This window comes from Strix uralensis, chromosome 1 (genome assembly GCF_047716275.1).
Source record: "Strix uralensis isolate ZFMK-TIS-50842 chromosome 1, bStrUra1, whole genome shotgun sequence".
Lineage (NCBI taxonomy): Eukaryota > Metazoa > Chordata > Aves > Strigiformes > Strigidae > Strix > Strix uralensis.
Window position 1 is genome coordinate 124,633,508 of NC_133972.1, and position 19,346 is coordinate 124,652,853.

General features: G+C 41.6%; 1 protein-coding gene across 5 annotated transcripts in view; it reads right to left on the bottom strand.

Annotated features, from left to right (window-relative positions):
- The window catches only part of KCTD1 (potassium channel tetramerization domain containing 1), a 104,430-nt gene that overhangs the window by 16,365 nt on the left and 68,719 nt on the right, over positions 1–19,346 (bottom strand). The gene's annotated exons all lie outside the window — the stretch shown is intronic.

A 19,346-nucleotide genomic window follows, 5' to 3' on the forward strand; every position in this document is an offset into this window, starting at 1 on the left:
ACAAAGTGAGGTTTCTCCACCTGAAGTTGCTGACATTTCTGAAGACATTGTGTCTATCCCTGACCCTCATGGTTTTGCTTGTCTCCAGACACCAAGCACTCTCTCAAGCCCTTTTGCTAACATACAGATCCGTCTCCAGAAAACTTGAGTCTTGCAATCCCAAAATAGGCTGTTCCTTCAGCCAAACTACTATCTACAGAGCAGTACCACAACCCCTCTCTTCCTCTAGGACTCTGAGACACTCTGAAACACTCTGAGACTGGCTGACGCACCCCACATGCCAAGTCAAGGAGACTCGGAGCAGGGGAGGAGGCTGCAGATACCCGCCGCCATCCCTCTCATCACGAGAAGAGTTTTGCTTCAGCCATTTGTGAGGACATCAGGCAATGAGCAGCTACACATAACGGCTCACCTGCACGCCCGCTGCTCCATAGCCACAGCTTGACCACCAGTACTTTATGCTTAACATTGCCATCTCTCCTTGCTCTCTTCTTTTTAAGGCTTGCTCACGCACTGGATATACTGAAGAGCAGGCCTGCAAGCCTTTAAGCCCCACATCTCCTAGTGTTTGATATCTTGAAAGTAAGTCCTTAAAACTTTTCAGTTTTCCAGAGCATATCAAAACCACTTTTCCTAAAATAATTTAAACCAATGAAATGTTAAATCAATTATTCATGCAAATACTTTTTCCATCTCTGTTTTTTGTAACCAAGTTTTCTTGGCAATGATAACATTTCACAGAAAAATTAACAAATATTCTCTTTGCTTGCCAAGATAATTTTACTAAGCTTGAATCCAATTTCATTGAGGTGCGTTATTTATGTTTTATCTTGAGGGAAGCTGCCTATTAAGTTAGTAGCAACCGTGTCCTTTTGCTTATGATACGGTTATTACCAAGTTATCAGAAGTACCTTTAAGTTATTAGGGTGCAATGGCAAATTAAGTACTTTGCGTCATAATTAGCTAATAACTTTTGAATTATATTTTAATCATGTTTAAGATGGTCAGGTTTGCTGTGAGTAAAGATAATGGAGGATAGGAGCAGAACCAGAGTGTTTATCATTCAATACCAAAAGCCAGAAAGTAGCTAAACTGGTGGATGCACAACATCCCAAAGGCCATGATAATCTATATATTCAGCACACTGAACCCCTTTGCAGGCAGCAATGTGAAAAAGTAGAACTTGTGTCTTGGGATCATGTTTAAGTAAAAAGCAAAAATGTATTAGCTCCAACCCACTCTCCTTTGAGCTTGTCAATTTTAAAAAAAGACATGGTAGCCATACCCATCTTCAAATCCCTACTGATAAACCTGTAAATGCAGATTCCACAAAGAGATAACACTGTTAAAGCAACTTAGAAAAAGCTACCAGAGCCATTTCCCTTTCACAAATCTGGATGTTGAAAAAAAAACCCAACCAACCAACCAAAAAAACCTTCTCAGAATGGGGGAAATTCTTTGATGTATTTCTTTGTACATCAAGTTTGTCCCTCAGCTTTCACGAATTTAATTCAAAACACTATTAGCTCTCAGTATTTCCTCTGTACCCTCAAGAACACTCAGCATCAAAATTCCACGTAGAAATCACTGGAAATTAGGAAACACTCTGAGATTCTCCATGAAATCCCTTAGAAAAGTAGCAGCAAAATGAGTTCTGGATTCAAAACCAACAGATACCCCAGTTAAGCACGTATACGCTACGTAAGAAGCGCTATGGTGTCGCTAACTCTGCCCCTCTCCAGAGCGTTACTCTGGGAACCAGGCATCACACTTCATATGCCTGGAGCCTGTGCCCCTGTAAACAACAATCATTACCATGAAACCATAATGAATCAAGCTTTCCAAGATCTTCACAACTCTGACTGCTTAGCCAGAAATCCTGTCTGTGTTGTTTTCTTAACTGCTGCCTCCTGTAAGAGGAAGGACAACACGTTTCCATAGACGGGACAAGAACGTACTTGCCCTTCCCTCTGCAAGAGTTGCACAAACTCCTCCTGCACTGCATCCTACAAAGGCAAGAGATTGTACAACTAACCTCTGCGTGCTGTACGGGGCTCCTAAGGGGACTTGCTTCTCAAGAAAGAGGCCACTTCTACATTAAAGCCTAACTACAAGCTTCTTGTTAATAAATAAAATTCAGGGAAAGAAAGTGCTTCTAAAATCTTCAGTTGTTAACTACGGGGAGCCTGTGCCCCCAGATTATTCCATTCTGGGCTCTGAAAGACAGTGTTAAGTATTCCCGAACACCCTCACTCCTCTGCTCTCAATGAAAGTCACTTGCAAAGTTCGTAACATCCTTCTCAAGTGCAGTTCACGCAGAGGACAACAATTTGCTACTGCTAGGTTGTGCAGCAGAAGCCTGTAAAACAGATTAACAGGTTTCAACCCTGCTGCTGAACTTCGGTTCGGGCTGTCACAAGACAAATTTGCCAGGGAAGGTGGAAAGGATGGGCAGCTTGCTTTTTTAAAGCCCTATAAGAATAGACAAAGGAAAAAAATAAACATATGAAGAATGTTATTGAAGTAGTCAAAACAAGCTTCACAAGTTAAGATACGTCAGATATTAGAGACATTCCTGCAACTATCATTTGCAAACCTCCCTCTGCATGAAACACTTTAGACTCAGTCTTTAAAGATCTGTTGGTTTTCCACATCACCTTCAATTCATCACGCAAGCTGAGGACAAGCCAGGGTTGTACAGTGTAGTGGACTGTTGCCCATGGGACCCCTGCTTCATCTGTTGGAGGAGTAGGAGAAGGTCTAATGGATGAGGAAGGGGTTGCAGGAAGGAAACAAGGTAAGGCAGATGGGGGCTGCCCTGGAGAAATTAACTCTGTGCCAGCATGTGCCAGATTTCCTGTGCAATGCTACCACTAAGCATGCCTGCTTTATTTTTTTGAGCTCCATTGAGTGAAGCAAGAAGGTACTAGACGAAGGAATGCTGCAAAGAAAGCATGCAAGAATGACTCTTCAGAACAGGACTTGAATAATATGCAGAAAATACAGCCCAAGGACACATGCTGAACTGAGGAGGAACAGGCGATGCTGATGACCTGTTTAGTAATTAAGCACCACATTTCTCTGTGCACAGCAGCAGGCAATCATGTATTGGAGATGGTATTACTACACATAAACCATGAAGATGACAAACTAAGGTCACCCTGGCTGCCCTAATAATGTTCTTTTCCTATAAAGCTGACTTTAATTGCAGCGAGAGAAACTGCAAGGCCAGCTACACAATAACACATTTATTATACTCAAACATTTGTGTTTTGCTTTACTACTTAGCTCACCTGCTCACAGATTCCTCCACCTAGACCAAAAATGGTACATCCGGGCTAACATCCTAGATTATAAATTCTTTGAGAGGGCATGAGAGCATACACAACAGAGGCAACAAAACATGGGTGTTATGAGCACAGAATTTAGTATGAGAAACACAGGATTGTACACTGCTATTGATTAACTCTAACTTACATACATTACAATTACACTGCTGTGATTCCTAGTGTGGACACACAAATGTGCCTACATAGAGAGACGTGTTTATACCTGTATAACTCATTCTCATACATTTACATGTTTAACTGCTTCCATGCTAGAGGTTGAAATGATTTAAGCATTTCAGTCACCAGGAAAATCACACCATTAACCAAATCAGTTCAAACAAAACCTGTGTGCTAATCAGTTAAGAGGACAGGAAAGTCCACCTAAAACAGCTTAGACAGTGGCTCTGAGCAATAAATAACGCTTACTGCATAGGTTAAAAATGCCAAAGCCACACCTTCACATTCTGCTGGTGGTGGGGGTGATAAAAAACACACAGATAACATTATTTCCATTGACAATATTTACATATACAAAACAGTGGCTTTATTGTTTATTAAATTAGATGCTGTCAGGGTGTAATCATCCCTGCAGCCATACCAAACCCAACAGTAAGTCAGATGTATTTCTGTGGAGGAGGTAGAGAGAAGAAAGGAAGAGAACTGAGATACAGTACAGAAGCAATATAGCCCCATGAATAGTGGCATAAGGAATAATTAATCCATGTATGTGAAAACAGACACTGTAATTGCAGCCAGTGAAATCCTCAAAAATACCACATGACAAAACCAAGTGTTACATCATGGTGTCTTTAATACACGACAGCCAGGATGTGATTCAGCTGCCTAAATACAGGTGTCTGGTGCCACTCGAGATGCTCTAGGGTATCTCCCGGGACTCCTGAAGGGCTGGGGGATGGCACAGGGTGCTCTCCTGGCACTGATGCTCTCCTGGAGCAGCCACAGGAGTCAAGGCAGGAACTGTGCATGGGCACTTAGCTGCCCATGTTAAAGTGAGTATATTCCACTCACAAACTGAGCAGAAACTAACTGTGTCGAAATCCATGTATTAAACAAAGTCTAACACTACTCTTCCTCAATACTTACTTCAATAGAAAAATCAGACTTTCTTAAATAAAAAATGACAAGTTTATATGACATGAAATTGTGAGAAATAGTTTGTAGTGCTCCTAAAATGTGTAGGACTTTGTAATGTTTTAATTTAAGCACTATTTTACCCTGCAATTCAGGTTACCCTCACACAGGAGCTGACTGTTCTTAGCTTCTTCCTGAGTTGCAGCTTTACCAGAGGAAATACAGAAGAGTGCCATCCAAAGCCGTATCACACTGCAAGTGTGTTAGGATCCCCATTTCCCAACTGCAGGCGGTCAGTGCAAGGGACTGTGTCAGCCAGGGACAGTCAGCCTCAAGTATTTTAGCAGAGTGTTGAAGGGAGCTGACTCTAGATTGAGCTACAGCCAACGGGCAGCCACAGACACCTATGGAGGACAGCCCAGCCCACCCACGCAGGACTGGATCACGTTCCACGTACACCTCCTGTGCCTCTGCACTGGCGATCGTGCAGCTGAAAAATTACGACAGCTCTGTCATGTAGCAACTAACAAATTCTGAATGCAGGCAAAGATGCGGGAAACGATCTGTGGAGAAACAGTCAAATAAGCATAACTCCATCAGTCTGGAGGATTTGCAGTAGTGAGGATATAGATCTTACATCTGTTGTGATGTTCCTGATAGAAACCAACACAATCCAACAGCCAAAATTTCCCTGTGGCAACTCCAGGCTGTTAATAAAGAAGTTGCCTACCAAGCCGAACACTGCTTTTAGGTTAACAGAAAGATGTTGACCATGGAACAGCCTACTGCTTGAGTTTGTACGTTTTCATTATTTCACTCACTTAATTTTGAAGCCTTTCTCTAAAAAGACAGAACCAAATTTAACTACAGTTGGATTTAAAAAGGAAAAAAAAGCACCATTCCTTAAGCATCTTTCTGCATCTGCCCTTGTCCCCAGACATTGGTACCACTGCACAACTCTCGTATCGATAGATTAAATTACAGCTTGAATGAACTATAACTGGGACTGAAAAAACCCTGGTCAACAACCAGCACAGGTATGTATGCCAAAAGGCTATAACTCTCTTACCAACGAGAAGAAAAAAAGCTAACAATTTAGTGAAAAAAATCCTGAATTTCAGAACCACAGTTTTTCAGAATAATGCAAGTTCCAATATAGGCAGGTTCAGGGAGAGAAAAGGGTTTCAAAAAGTTCTCCTCTTCTCCATGCTTGCTGAAAATAAAACATGTTACAACAACCTTGCATTAGCCCCTCCACTTGTATAGCTACTTAATACCAATACTTTTTGCTCTGTTTCTGAATGTAATGAAATTTTGATTTAACAGAAATCCAGGTGTTTTGGTAGATTTCTGATTTTTTTCTCTTGCATCACCACAAGGCACAGATATAATTGTTTTCTGCTATCTTTACAGGAGATCTACAGAACCACATTATCAAAAGGTGCAGAAGCCTGAAAATAGTTTGGGGTAATCAAGAGCTGCACTGTTTCATCAAAACTCTCCACGCCCACCTCTCCAGAAGCCACCAGTGTTACAATAAACAGTTTGGGGCTATGGGAAGATTCTGATTAATTCCTATTACCTTCCTAAAAAACTACTTTTTGAGAGTTTAGAGGCAGGCAGAAGCAAATTAATGCAATGAAAGGAAGGGATCTGGAGAAAGAGAACATCTTAAAACAGCCAACTGACTATGGAGCCAGATCATCTAACTATATTCTCTTGCTAACCACCACATGCACGAAAATCTGTATTTATTTGCATTAACCAAGCAGCCTCGTGATGAAAACCTACGGTGCAGTCCTTGGTCACCCACTCTTGTACAGCTTTTCTTCCCTCAGTGTATACCACAACACGCTTACCAAAAAAAAAGAAATCACGGGAGGTGAAATGGACCCGGGTGTCCAGTTGTGAGGCAGAACCTGCTGCTGAGCACCAGCTTCATGATGGGTTTTAACAGGAGGGAGAAGGCACCTGAGGTCAGACTGGGCTCTGTAATATCACCACTGATATTGCAGTGATATAGTCAATAGAAAAGCAGCAAGGTGACTGAGATCTGCTTGCAGATGCTTCCGTCAGATGCTTGCCCCAAGCGCTACTGCTCATCAGCTGCACCCACGAGCCCCACACCATCCCTGCATCCAGCAGCCCACCCAGAGCTCCAGCTGCAGTGAGCAGCAGCAGCGCAAGCACACAAGTGATCTTTGCTGCCTCTAATTGCCACCAGCCACTACCTACCTGCTCTGATGTTAAAAGACCTCTGGCAAGGATATGCCCCAGGGATTTACACTGCTGTAAGGAAGGAAGGAGTTTATGCCAGCAATGCAAAGGCAACGGCTTTGCTGGGATCAATGAGAACTTTGACTAAGACTTGAGCCTCACAACAGACTGTCAAAAAGAAGGGGTATTTCTCCACTGTGCTTCAAGGGCTGGTTGATCTTCATTGAAAATCCTCTGCTAAACAATACTGAGGGGTACAGAAACCAGCCAGTGTATCACTGCGGATAGCAGCTCAAGCTTCTTTGCAGGATCAAAGTCAGGCAAGACATGTTTGCTCCTTAGAGTCTGTGAACACAGGCAAAATTAAATTCCACATCTAATTTTGGGACCACATCACTGGCTTATTATTTATTATCACTGGACACTTAGGCAAGACAAAGCAGGGTTTCACCTCAACCTCTGAAGCAGGGAAAGCTGACAGAAATGCATTCCTGCTGGCTGAACCCTGCAGAGTCACTTAGCAGGGGACAGGCTTTCCCCCTCTACCCGCCCTCCCACTCTGCTCCCTCACCGCTGCAAGTGTTCTGTTACTACAGCAGAATAATATTAGGACAGTGATGAGGAAAATAAACTCTGCTATGATGGATGTGCCCTCATTTCAGACGTACATTTAGTCAGCAACATGCTACAACAAACTCGACCTTTATCAGGACTAGATTTCCCTGACTGTTTTTTTCAGGACCTCACCCCATTTATTTTGTTCTGTCAGCAGCCTCTGCAATTTCTAACTGATAAAGCTTTCATTACCACTCACCTTTCCCAGCGGAAACATGCTGCAAAAAAAAATATTCCGCCATGCAAGGTCAAGGGACAAAGTCCTTCCTGCGGTCCTTCACAGCAACAGAAAGGTCCCTTGGAAGAAATGCTCCTGGAAGAGCTGCAGCCAAGCTGTCCCAATGGGGAGCAGCCTGGCACGCCCCAGCAGAGCTTCTGCAGGCTCAGGGACAGGTTTGGAGGACAACATGACTAATTTTCTTCTTTGAATGAGAACTGTGCTACCAGTTTTATGCTTTTTGCATGGTACAGAAGCCTGGTTTATGTTCGTCACTCCCAGGGCCCTTCATGTTTGTCATGTTTCCAGGACTTCATTAAGAAAGAGAAGGAAGAAGGACTCACACCTCTGATTTAACTACTTAGCATTTTAATAGGAAATAAAGTGACCCACATGGAAGCTAAACACAATTGAAAGTCACAGCCATACCAGCTCCTTCTATTTTCAAACCAATGCTTTATGCCTTGCAATGATACCAGACAAGCAGCGACTTCCAATAACATCCTTTTCACCCTTCCTTTTGTTGAGCCTACCGAAGAGAAAAGCATGAAACATACCTGATTAGGGCTTTTATTTCTACTTCCCAAGCTGAAAATTAAACACTCACCTGGAACCAGACCTCTGCAGTCCAGAGAGCAGCATCCATTCAGTTTCAGAGCGCTACACCATTAATCCAAAGTGGAAGCGGGAAAGTGCAATTGTAGCTCTGCTGATGAGTTTATCAGGGTTAGCTACTAAGCAAGAAAAGACTGGTATGAAAGGCATGGCCCAAGGCCCAGCTTTATGAGACAGCAGTATTAGAAACCGGGAAAATGAGAATACCTGATAAAAAGTGGAGCCTCCAAATATGCTTTAGCTACAGAAAAGCAGCAGTTTTTCTCCTCTCCCTTTCCTGTGAGTTAGGTCTTCCATGGGGGAAATACAAGCAGGGAGGCACCTTTCCTGCCACCACTTCCCTAGCTTACATCTTCCTAGAATAACATTTACCACCACTTCCCTACTTGTGTATCTCCTTTGCACCAAAAAGACGGACACTGTCGCAGGGTTCGCCTCTGTGGTGGCATGCTGGAGCCAGCGTGACTCCCTGCGGCGTTACTGCAGCAGGGATGGAAACTGCCATGAGCAGGGGTATGGCACAATACCTTTGTCAGGTTTTGGAAGGCCAGAGGGAAGATTAACATTCAGGGGAGCTTATTCATAGGAGAAGCTAGTAAAGTAAAATTAAACCTTAATATTTTGTAAGGGATGAGGACATTGTTTTTGAAAACATTAACAAAACATGAGAAAAACCTACTTAAAAGTCAGACACTGGCCTATCGGGAGCCAATCATGATGAGCAGGAAAATGTTTGGAAAAACATTACAAGAGGACAGTAAATACAGTCCACATGTTTGAACAGTATACACGCTAACTGTCTGCTTTTTATACTCTTGATGGTGACTTCAGTTGCATGCAGCTGTATCCACAGCACTTGAAGAACAAGCAAATCAGCCTGTTTCAAACAGAACATGAGCAGTTTCATGTGACAAGCTCCAAGCATAACATTTCTTTAAAAATGCATTTTTCTAAAACTCTGAAATTATACTCTAGTAAACCAGAATTTAATAGCACAAATCAATTGGGCAATAGCTTTTGATGCTGCAGAAGTGTTAGTGGTAGAACACTTAACATCATAGTGTTATCTAATCTCTCCCCAGAAGTCAAGAATTGTGACTAAACCCTTCCAACATAGACATAGCCTGAAATTCTATGTCAGAAGTATGTCCAATTGCATTCGGCAACCCTTAGTCAAAAGAGAGGCTGCCTATAATTGGATGAATATTTGAAGTGCTTCATTATTCATGTAGGAAGGCTAGGTAAAAAGTGTTTTGTAGTCCCAAGACACTGGAGGGTGTGTGTTATTGGGTAATAACCAATTAGGAATGTTGACAGCGCTCTGCCTTTAGGATCACCCTGGCCAATAAAGCACCTGGGTGTATGTTGTTGTGCAAAGGCACACACCCACTGCCTACTGCTCAGTTTATTTAAGCAAACCTTTCACCAGAGGAAATGGAAGACACCTCAAAGGATGTGCGTTTGACAACTCAGTTGCATGCAAAAATACTGCTTCTTCATTCTTTCCTTTGCCCTCCAAAAATACATTTTTTCAATAACACTTCTGAATTATTGATACTACTAGTTATTGGAAACAAAGCTGATTTCTTCTCTGTTTTCTTGCATATAATCTACCAAAGACCAACATCCTTATTATTTGCAGTACAGAAACACTGACAGCAAAAGATCAGCTCCTAACCAAATAATCTGGTAAAAAACACCACTATGCCATTAAGTAAATACTGCAAACTCAGAACAACAGAAATCAAAGATCTTCCCTTCATGCTAGTCTAAGAAAAACACATGAATCATTACTACATAGGGGCATGCAAAAGATTTAAAACTCCAGTGTTTAAAAACTAACAGTGCTGACGCTTGCTCACAAGAACCAGAAATTCAACACCAATTCAGCTCATGACAGAGCAGTCCAACCCTTTCACTACATCCCCAAAACAAGGCTAGAATGCATTGATGCTACAAACACTGATTTTTCCTTCCTCCTTTATTTTCTTTATCATTGTAATGTAAAAAAAAATCTGAAAGTTTGTATTCTGATCAAAAGCAAAGCATTTTTATACAAGATGCCCGACAGGGCTTTCATACCTGCAAAAGAAACATTCAAAACTTTTCCTGAATGATTTGCTTGTTTCAGACATGTAAAATATGAATTCCATTTGTTATAAGGAGGAACATATCCGTTTTTCTGCAGCTCTCATTTTCTGGTTTGTATCATATCTAGCCTGTCCTATGGCACTGCGAGTACTGCAGCATTTTCTCTGAAATCCCCTGAACAGCACCTCACCCGCTCTCCCATGTATCACAGATGATGATGTTCTGATGAAGCATCACACATGGGCCCTCAAGATAATGGATTCAATGGGATACACTTAAAAGATCATTTTTCTCTTTTGTATTGACTGCTTGCGCTGCTCTAAGACAGGAAGGGCTTTCATTTTTTATGTAAGCTGTAAGACCCCGAGGGCCCTCTAAACTGTTTAAGAGGGATCAATTTTCAGATGGGTAGAAGGGGCCCAGCAGACCTTCACAGTTTGGAACGCCTTCTTCCCCTCGGATTGCCGACAAGTTTGGGCGAACCTGAAACCAGCTCTCAGGAGAGCCGCTCTCTGGCATGGCAGCGCTTCCTACTGTTTAAGATTTGTGGCTAGCATTCGTACAGAACTATAATTTATAGTATGCATGCAGGGAATAAAATAAAATAAAAAAAAGCTTCACAGAAGCAAAATAATCACTATTGCTGATGGAGATAAACAGCAATAGAGCTGCTAAGCAAAGCAGTCCTTGGCACTGGTGTAGCGGCAGGAAACCATTACCCCGTGACAAGGGTTTAATACACTGACATTGTTGCAATTACATCCAGGCAACCTAACAAAACAAATTCATAGTACGGCAGAAAATATTTCCAATTCACATTGCAACATTTATTTTTTAATTACAGCACAAAGACGACTTTTGGGGTGTGGAAGGACGTAATCCATCATTTGCTCTGAAGTGACACACTTATGGCAAATGCTGTGTACTATAACTTTCTATGCCACAAGAAGTAACTACAAGCAATTTCTTAGGTGAGGAATGCAAAGGGTTTGGGTGTGGTCCTGGGAGATGCTGCTTATCCCTCCATCTCCCTCCGTGTCAGCGGGAGCCAAGGGCAAGCCACATGTCTGCACCGGGACTCAATCACTCCTCCTGTTTCATGCGTGTGTCACACAGCTTGTGACAGCTCTCTACCTGCAACGTGCCTCATATGAAAAGAGTTTTTACCGTTCAGATATGGCCTGTGTGAGAACACAAATACAATTTTTAATTAAAAGGAATGGGATTTTAATAGGTCACTTAAAGAACAATTATGTCTACCATTTGACTGACAGGCATGTCACATTTTAACATGAAAACCCCACTGGGGTCTAAGAGGTAGAATTAATCTTTATAAATTGATGAACTACTAAAGTATACCCCATTGCATTTAACACTGCTATGCTCAACCATCTCATCTTATGAACAAAACCCCTGCATCTTTCTATTACTCTCCCCTTTCACCTTTTATAATCCTTCACAAACAGAAGGTTTTTGATTATGAACTGAATTTGATTCTGGAAACTGAATTGCCAGTGCTGCTCTCCTCCACCAAGTGTCTGTTCTGCAAAATGCAGTGGTATGTAGAAATATAAAAGATAGGTCTTCGATAATTAGCTTGGGTACCAGACGTGGCACAGCTGAGTTAGCTGGAAGCAGGATAAACGAGTCCAGGTGGAGCATTGTGCTATAATGCTCTGAGCACCTGAGGTAGCCCAAGTGTCTACGCACACAGCACTGCACAGTGGAAGGACTGGGTGGGAAGGTGACCATGAGCCCACTGCTTTCCTTAAGGCACACCCCAAGAAGTAGCTACAAGCTCAGCTTAAATGCTTTCAAACTGTTACAGGAGCCCCTCAGTTCTCCGAAGCAGGCAGAAGTGCCTTGCAAGTTCCTAGAAAATTGTCCAAATGAGTGTAGACACAACTGTTCTGGAAGAGTCCTACAGACTCAAGCTAATAACAGCTGCAAATACTTTATCTGATTACTGATTTAAAGACTCAATGAAAGAGATCAATGAGTCTCAGAGCATCCTTTCAACTGATGCCACTAAGAGCAAAAGCATATCTATAAAATATGCTGGCTCCTTAACTACTCAAAGAAAGCTCACCATTAACAAGAGCCAGAAAACCAAGGATGTGTGGGGAGAAAGGGACAAGCAATCAATGTGCCTTGATCTAGCGAGGTAAAGATCACTTGTGAACTTTGTGAGCTCTGACTCCTTCCAACAGATATAAAAGTGTAAATGAAAAAGAAAGGAAGACAAAGCAATGAGGGAATTCAGACAATAAAGGTAGGGTCAATGATCAGAGCAGAATGGGGACGAAAGAAAGATACTGAGTAGCAGGAGTCAAAGAGACAGTGACATCCTGAGAGTTGTACACTAAAGGGAAAGAAAGATTGAGTACAAAAGACAAAGGAGAAATAAAGCTTGCCAGGTGACAGTCATCTGGTTACGACATTTGAATAAACTGCAGACCAGTTAAGTTAGAGGAGACATCCACATAACAGGAGCTGCTGACGTTCCCCTAGCCAACACAGCATTTATGTGTTATTTGCATTAAAATGAGTGCAGATAACTATTGGGTCCTAAGCAGTTTTCACCATTTCCTATGCAACCTTTGCAAATACATCCCCAAGTAGCAAGCAGACTTGTATACATGAAACCCAGCCAGAAGGTTGATCATTACCAGAAAGAAGTAAGCCAGAAATTGGAATCTATATCCTAAAGCTCCAAACACACCCAAGAGGTGGCCGGGTGTTGACGGTAAAACTGGAAGCTGAATGTTTACTTCTGCAATTACATACAGATGCCAATTTGCGTAGCAACTACGTTGCAATTTATGAAAGACCAATGAAGCACAAACAGCTCATGCAGGAGCAGGATGAGAACCTAGTGCTAACATACAGATGCTCCTGAGTGTAAGGACTGAGTACAGCAAAAGGCAAAACAAACCACTGAACCTCAAGACTATGGCTCAAACCTGGACCCTATCAGAAATGACCAATAAGCAGAATACTTCAGTGCCACCTCAGCTTCTGATGGGCTTTTCCTTATCAGACCAGCAAGACCCATAGACTCAGCACTCCTTTTTTCCTTCCCAAGTATTTTCTTGGTCGGTTAGAACGAGAAATACTGTTTGGGTGCCTTCAGCCTGGTTTATGAAGTTACTGAGTAGAAAAGTGCAAACACTACAACAATAAACTGTTTCTCATTGACAAATTTCCACCCGCATGATATCAAGCTGATATCAAGCAGCCTCTGCAGTGAAAGGATTTCTCAGAGCACAGACCCTTCAACTAGTTATTGACAACATCCCCTCTCTGTGACTTACAGGTTGATCCAACCCATACAAATTCATCCAACCCATACACAAGCCTACTGGGAAAGGGATCTATGAGCTGTACTGATGATATGGATTTTCTTCTTTCCCATCAAGAAAAATGTCTGCTACTTCAGAGGACTACTAGCCTCAGAAATAAGGAGCTGAAGCATTTACCTTTGTAACACTCCTGAATGTAGACATTTATTCCCTTGAGTATCTCCATCCACACTGTCATAGCTGTGAAGCCATAGTTAAGTATGGCATGAACGCCTGCAGTATCAAGCCTGCACATCTACTTTCTCTGGGTCTGTGTATGTGCAAAGAGTACTCTAACAATCCACTATCTTGATTTTGCTCTCATTTCACGCATTTGAGTGCAAAAGCATTGAACAAGTACAAACCACTGCTTTTTATCCTCCAAATAAATAATACACAAACCCACTTTCACTGACACTCAGAACAGGAAGACATCAACTCCGTAGCCCCTTTCAGTGATGACTCACCACCAGTTACTGACCACATGATGTGAGAACCTGCTAATCTGATGGTGCTATTTCTTTCACCTAGTCACCAGCCACAAGCAACAACTTGCTGACCTTGCAAGTTAGACATATTACAGGACTAAGATTTGGAAAATACTCACTTCTACTGAGGCAACAGTGATGACTGACCTGTGGTGATCATTAATTGAGGCAAAATGAGGTCAATATATGCCCTAAGTTCAATATACACACCTAGATACAATTAATCTTGGTTCAGTCAGGACCAGAAAATACCCCTCTGAGCTCTTTATTGACAGATGTGTGTTGCAAAAGATTTCTCTTTACAATATCAGTTGCGTAAATTCTCTGAATTTCTTGAAATAAGCATAAAGTATACTATCATTCACAGTTCTGTTTCATTTTTTCCCCAAGTTTGCATATGTGGTTACACCCACCAAAACAACTGTACTGCCTAACTGTATTGAGTCTAGTCCTCATGAATCAACATTTCATTTTTTACTAACACATGTTACTGATGATACCAGCATCATCAACTGTTTCTATCTCAGTTACTGGCATCTAGAAATATTTATGCTTAGAGATAGTAATCTTTTACACTTTCACTCATCATCCCAAAGCATTCTACAAATTGCTTTTTTGTTAACCTTGGTAGGAAGCAACCAAAGCTCAAAGTTAAATTAGTTATCTTGGGTCAGAGAATGGGTCAGTGAGAGAGTACCTCCCTATCCCAAGCCCTCCCTTTCCCTCACCACAAGGCCATGCAGCAATCAAATGATGAAATATAAAAGGTGAATAACTAGATGAGCAAGGATAGGTAATGAAGATTAAACTGAGCCTCTGCCAACTTCTGCTTATTCCCCTGCTGCCAGGAATGTTACAAAATATTAAAAATCTGGAACCTGGACCATTCACACTAATGCAACAGACAGAGCTAGTGTAGAGCAATATTGAAAACTCTCAAGGAAGCTTGCTTTTTAGATTCTGCAACACAATGTTTGTTCTCAAAAAGTGCAAGTCTACTGTAGTGTCACAATGATTTAAGAACTACCACCTCATCAGGCTTTGATGTTGCTACCACAGGAAGATCACCAAATACCTCCACAGATAGAGATGTACCTTTCAGGAAGATGAATCCAAATAAGGAGAGTGGAAATAAAGATGCAGTAACACCTAATCTGGCAATATTTCCTTCAAAAAAAAAAAAAATCCCCCAATGCTTATTAGTCACAAAATTTTAGATTTATTTCTTTAAAGAACTAGCATCACTTACAGCAATGTGAGAGGTACTATCCAAGGTGAGTAGGAAAGTCGTTATGGGGCTGGTCTTGTGGAGGTGTTACAGAGAGCCCTACGCAAAGTGCAGAACACCCGCACCACAACAGATCTCCTACTGAACAATAAGTCTCCAGCACGGTGTTGCAACCAGCAGAAGTTTGAACTAAGGGCCATGTCGGTGTCTTATTTTGGAACTGGGGACAGTCTACGGACAACAGAAACTGCTAAAGCTCTGAAACAAGTAAACAGTGCTAACCTGCCTAATTCATAGCATGTCCTTGGAGGTCTACCTACATAACCTATGAAGGATTAGCCTTGCTCGCAAACTGTTGAAAAAGGCCAAGGACAGTTTGGGCATTCTCCGAAGTAATTCTGTGTTCTCAATGCAGAAGAAACCCTTACCAACCAAAAAAAATGCCAGTGTCCTAACTGGATCCAAGTGTGTGAAATTTAATTTCCCTGAGGGCTGAGAGTGAAGATTGGGTAAGAAAACTGGGACACGAATGGATTGGTTCATATGAAAACCTGAAACAGCCCTGGGCAGAAATTTGGAAGTATTGTGAAATACCATATAAGAAGAATTCATCTTCATATGCAGGGAGTAACTCAAGATGGGAGATGTAGCAATGCAAACAGATATCCCATAAGGTTGTACAAAGAAATATATACAAGATTTTAAATTAAATTTTCCCATTCTGTGGTGGGAATACAGGATGTGGCAATTCAATGCCATGGTGTTATGCAAATATTTGTATGAGATGACTTGGACAGAACTAATTAAAAGTCCAGATGCTTTGAACATGAGACAGACAACACTGCTGATATTGCTGATATCAGAGATATCAGACAGCTGATGCTCATATGATCGAAGTTAAACATCTTCCATTTAGTTCTGATAATCAGCTGAGGTTGTCTTAGCCTGGTGCAGTATAACTTTTGGTAGATACCATACAGACAGCATTAAGGCTGAGAGAAGTTGGAATGCCAACCCCAAGTGAGACAATAATGCACTAAAAGGAGAGTAAGCTGCTCAGGTACAAATATCAGCATTAACAGGCCTGTGCTTCCTCTGTTCATAATCATAAATCCTAAAACTTCAACCAATTTTTCTCAGACTCTCTGGTGGCCATAGGGAACAATGGGACAGCATGCATGTGCCTCAGCTCTTGGGGAGAAAGGCTTCTTTAGCAGACCCTCATCTTGTGTCCATCTTCCCTGGAATAAAATGAATGAGTTTTTTTCTGGACAGTGGAAAGCAGACCTATTTTTTAAAAATCTTCACTTGCAAAACCAAAATAATAACAAAAAATTAGTGCACCCAAATCTGTAACAGATAACTTTATGTTGCCTAATATCATCCTGCAGATCTGCTAATTTAAAGTAAACCAAAGGTTGTTGAGAATAGGAGGGCATGTTCTAGTTCAAACCAGAACAAATTCCAAAACTGTAAGACTCCTCACAGAATAGAAACAATTTGTTTAGTTCATTCACATGGACATACGAATAACCATCAGTTGATGACTCAAAAACAGGAGGAACAATCTGTATATGGATGAATGCATCAAAGTCTACAGTCTTGGTGGAGAGCGCTACACAAAAGGACACCTGTCCCCTCCTCAGGGATTTAAAGAAAATTACTTTTTCTTTCAGCAGACTGACCTTACGTTAGGTCTTTTTGGTAGATATACTGATTCAAATTGCCTCTTCTTAAAGCCTAAGTCTGGTAAATTGTATCATTCACAGCTGCATGAGATCATGTCTGAGTCATGGTCTCACTGGTGTCTTGGGAGAACCTAAAGCCTGTTGACAAGATAAAATAATCATACAGGACCTTCCTTGTGAAAACAGTAGGTTCTCCCAGTCTGGAATATAACTGGGCTCCTTTGAAATCTGCGCTACTGGATTTTTAAATGTGGGGGTTTTTAGCATTATTTCAGCTTCAGTATTTAAAATTCTGGGAATACTCAATTCAAACCATCTATTAGATAAGCTGCTTCTCTGTTGGATTGCTTCACTGTGTCAGCCTTTGGCCAAAACACAGATAGGCTCCAATTCCTTGGATTCTTCAATCGCAAGAGCATTTGAGGGAAGCCCTCAACGGTCTTTCCATAGCAAAGGGCAGGGACCCAGCATCAGTAGCAAGATGCTTTTATAGTCGCACCTGCTTTTCTTTGGAGGAATGAATGGATACCTGCCAGTATGCATTTTACACATCAAGGCACAAACCAGGCAGGGGGGTCTAACAAAAGAATTATAGAAAAGGAGCCCTGAAAGCTACAAGTCTTTACCTGACATCATTTAAGGAACCCTTTTTAAAAGTACTCTTTCCAATTCCTACTCTAGGAAGGAGAAAATAGGCACAAGATGAGATGCTATTGAACCCAAAAGGAGAAGGAAGAGTACACTTGCTCCAAAGCAGAGACTGCTCTATCAGGATAGGTCTCCTTCACACCAGCAAGTCACAGTGGCTCCAAAGCTGCTGGTTTGGATATCACCCTTTCAATCTCACAAAGAAAGATGACTCTGATACCTGGCCCACAGATGAAAGGTTCATTTTAGGCTTCTGGCCCTTAGACTACATGTAATACGAGTCAGAAGCCTAATGACTTTCATGTCTCAACCTGTTAGATGCTGGAGCCTGCAACCTATGCCTTGACTCATCCCTGGAGCAGTGCTCTTTCAGGCAAGATAATCAAGACCTTATTTTTCATAGACAATACTTCATATGACAGAAAGCCTCAGGAGGCTTCAACTGGCCCAAAGGTATCTATGAGACCCTGCCTTAGTTTTGATCTCATTCACACATGTGATATTGGCAGAAAAAGAAAACATGCAAGCAGTGTTGACCAAAACCTTGGATCAACTAACAAAGTTAGACTGTAGATATAGACTGACTGGTTCAGGCTCCAAGGAACAATTTGTATTAAGGTCCAAGTATTACTGGATAATTTGTGTCCAGCACTCACCATATATGTATAGGTATATATAGATACATACACACACACATTGGAAAAAAATGTTAAAGTAAAATTTCACAGATGAAACCCATACGACTATATCATTATTGCCAGCTTATTGCTTCATGCCACTGTCTTGACATCCAAACGAGTTTAATAATTGCTCTTTTGAAGCTGCTAATGTTAAAAAAAAATATCTCTCAAATTCTGGAAGTGGCTGGGAATTCCAGGTTCTAACAGCTACGCTGGAAATATTCAGTCATCAAGGCGTTCAAAAGACACTTACTGTCAGAACTGAAACATAAACACATGTCAGAACGACTTGAAACAGAATGACTACAACCCAGAGTTTGGGTTTTCTTTAAATTATGTTTGAAGAGCTTTAAAATGTTTAATTTATTAAACCGGTTTTGATACTACAGGCATAGCTTCTATTTTCAAGTGCTACAATGGCTCAATTGAACACGGAATACATTAAGCCTAAATTCCACTGCCACCATACACACTTATGAAAGACATTTTAGTGTTTCATCACTTAAAGCAATATGCTGTTCCAGTGAATTTGACATGGAAACAGAAGCTGCATGTATTAATAGCAGCAGCCTCTTACTGCACACACAACAGCTTCAGACATCATCACTGCTCCCAACTACTAAAAAACGCTAAGTAATCACAAATCCCAGTAGCTGAACACAAGCAGGTCCTAAAAAAGAACAGTTCAAGTTTTCCTAGACTTTGCTTCAATCTCTCCTGGCAGGCCTGCACTTTGGCACGGCTTCTATTACTTTCCTCTGTCTGGCCTTGAGGAGGTTGTCATAAGAAAGGCCATGTGCCCAGCTGTTTCTCTTTCATACGCCTTTATTTACTGTTCTCTTCCTCTAGCCCTGTCAGCTCCTAGTGTCAGAAGCACTACTCCCAGTTCCATCTAAAACTACATAGGCAACACCGCAGAGGTAGTAGTACCAGTGAAACCCATGCTTAGAACAAAATGACATCCCAAGAAGTGTACCTTGTACCTTCTGGAAAGGCAAGTCAGAGCTGTGGGATCAAGAAACTCAAATACTGCCCCCTCAAATGCTGGAAAGACCACGAAGGTAACACTGCCTTCCCTCTAGAGCAGGGTCAGGTGG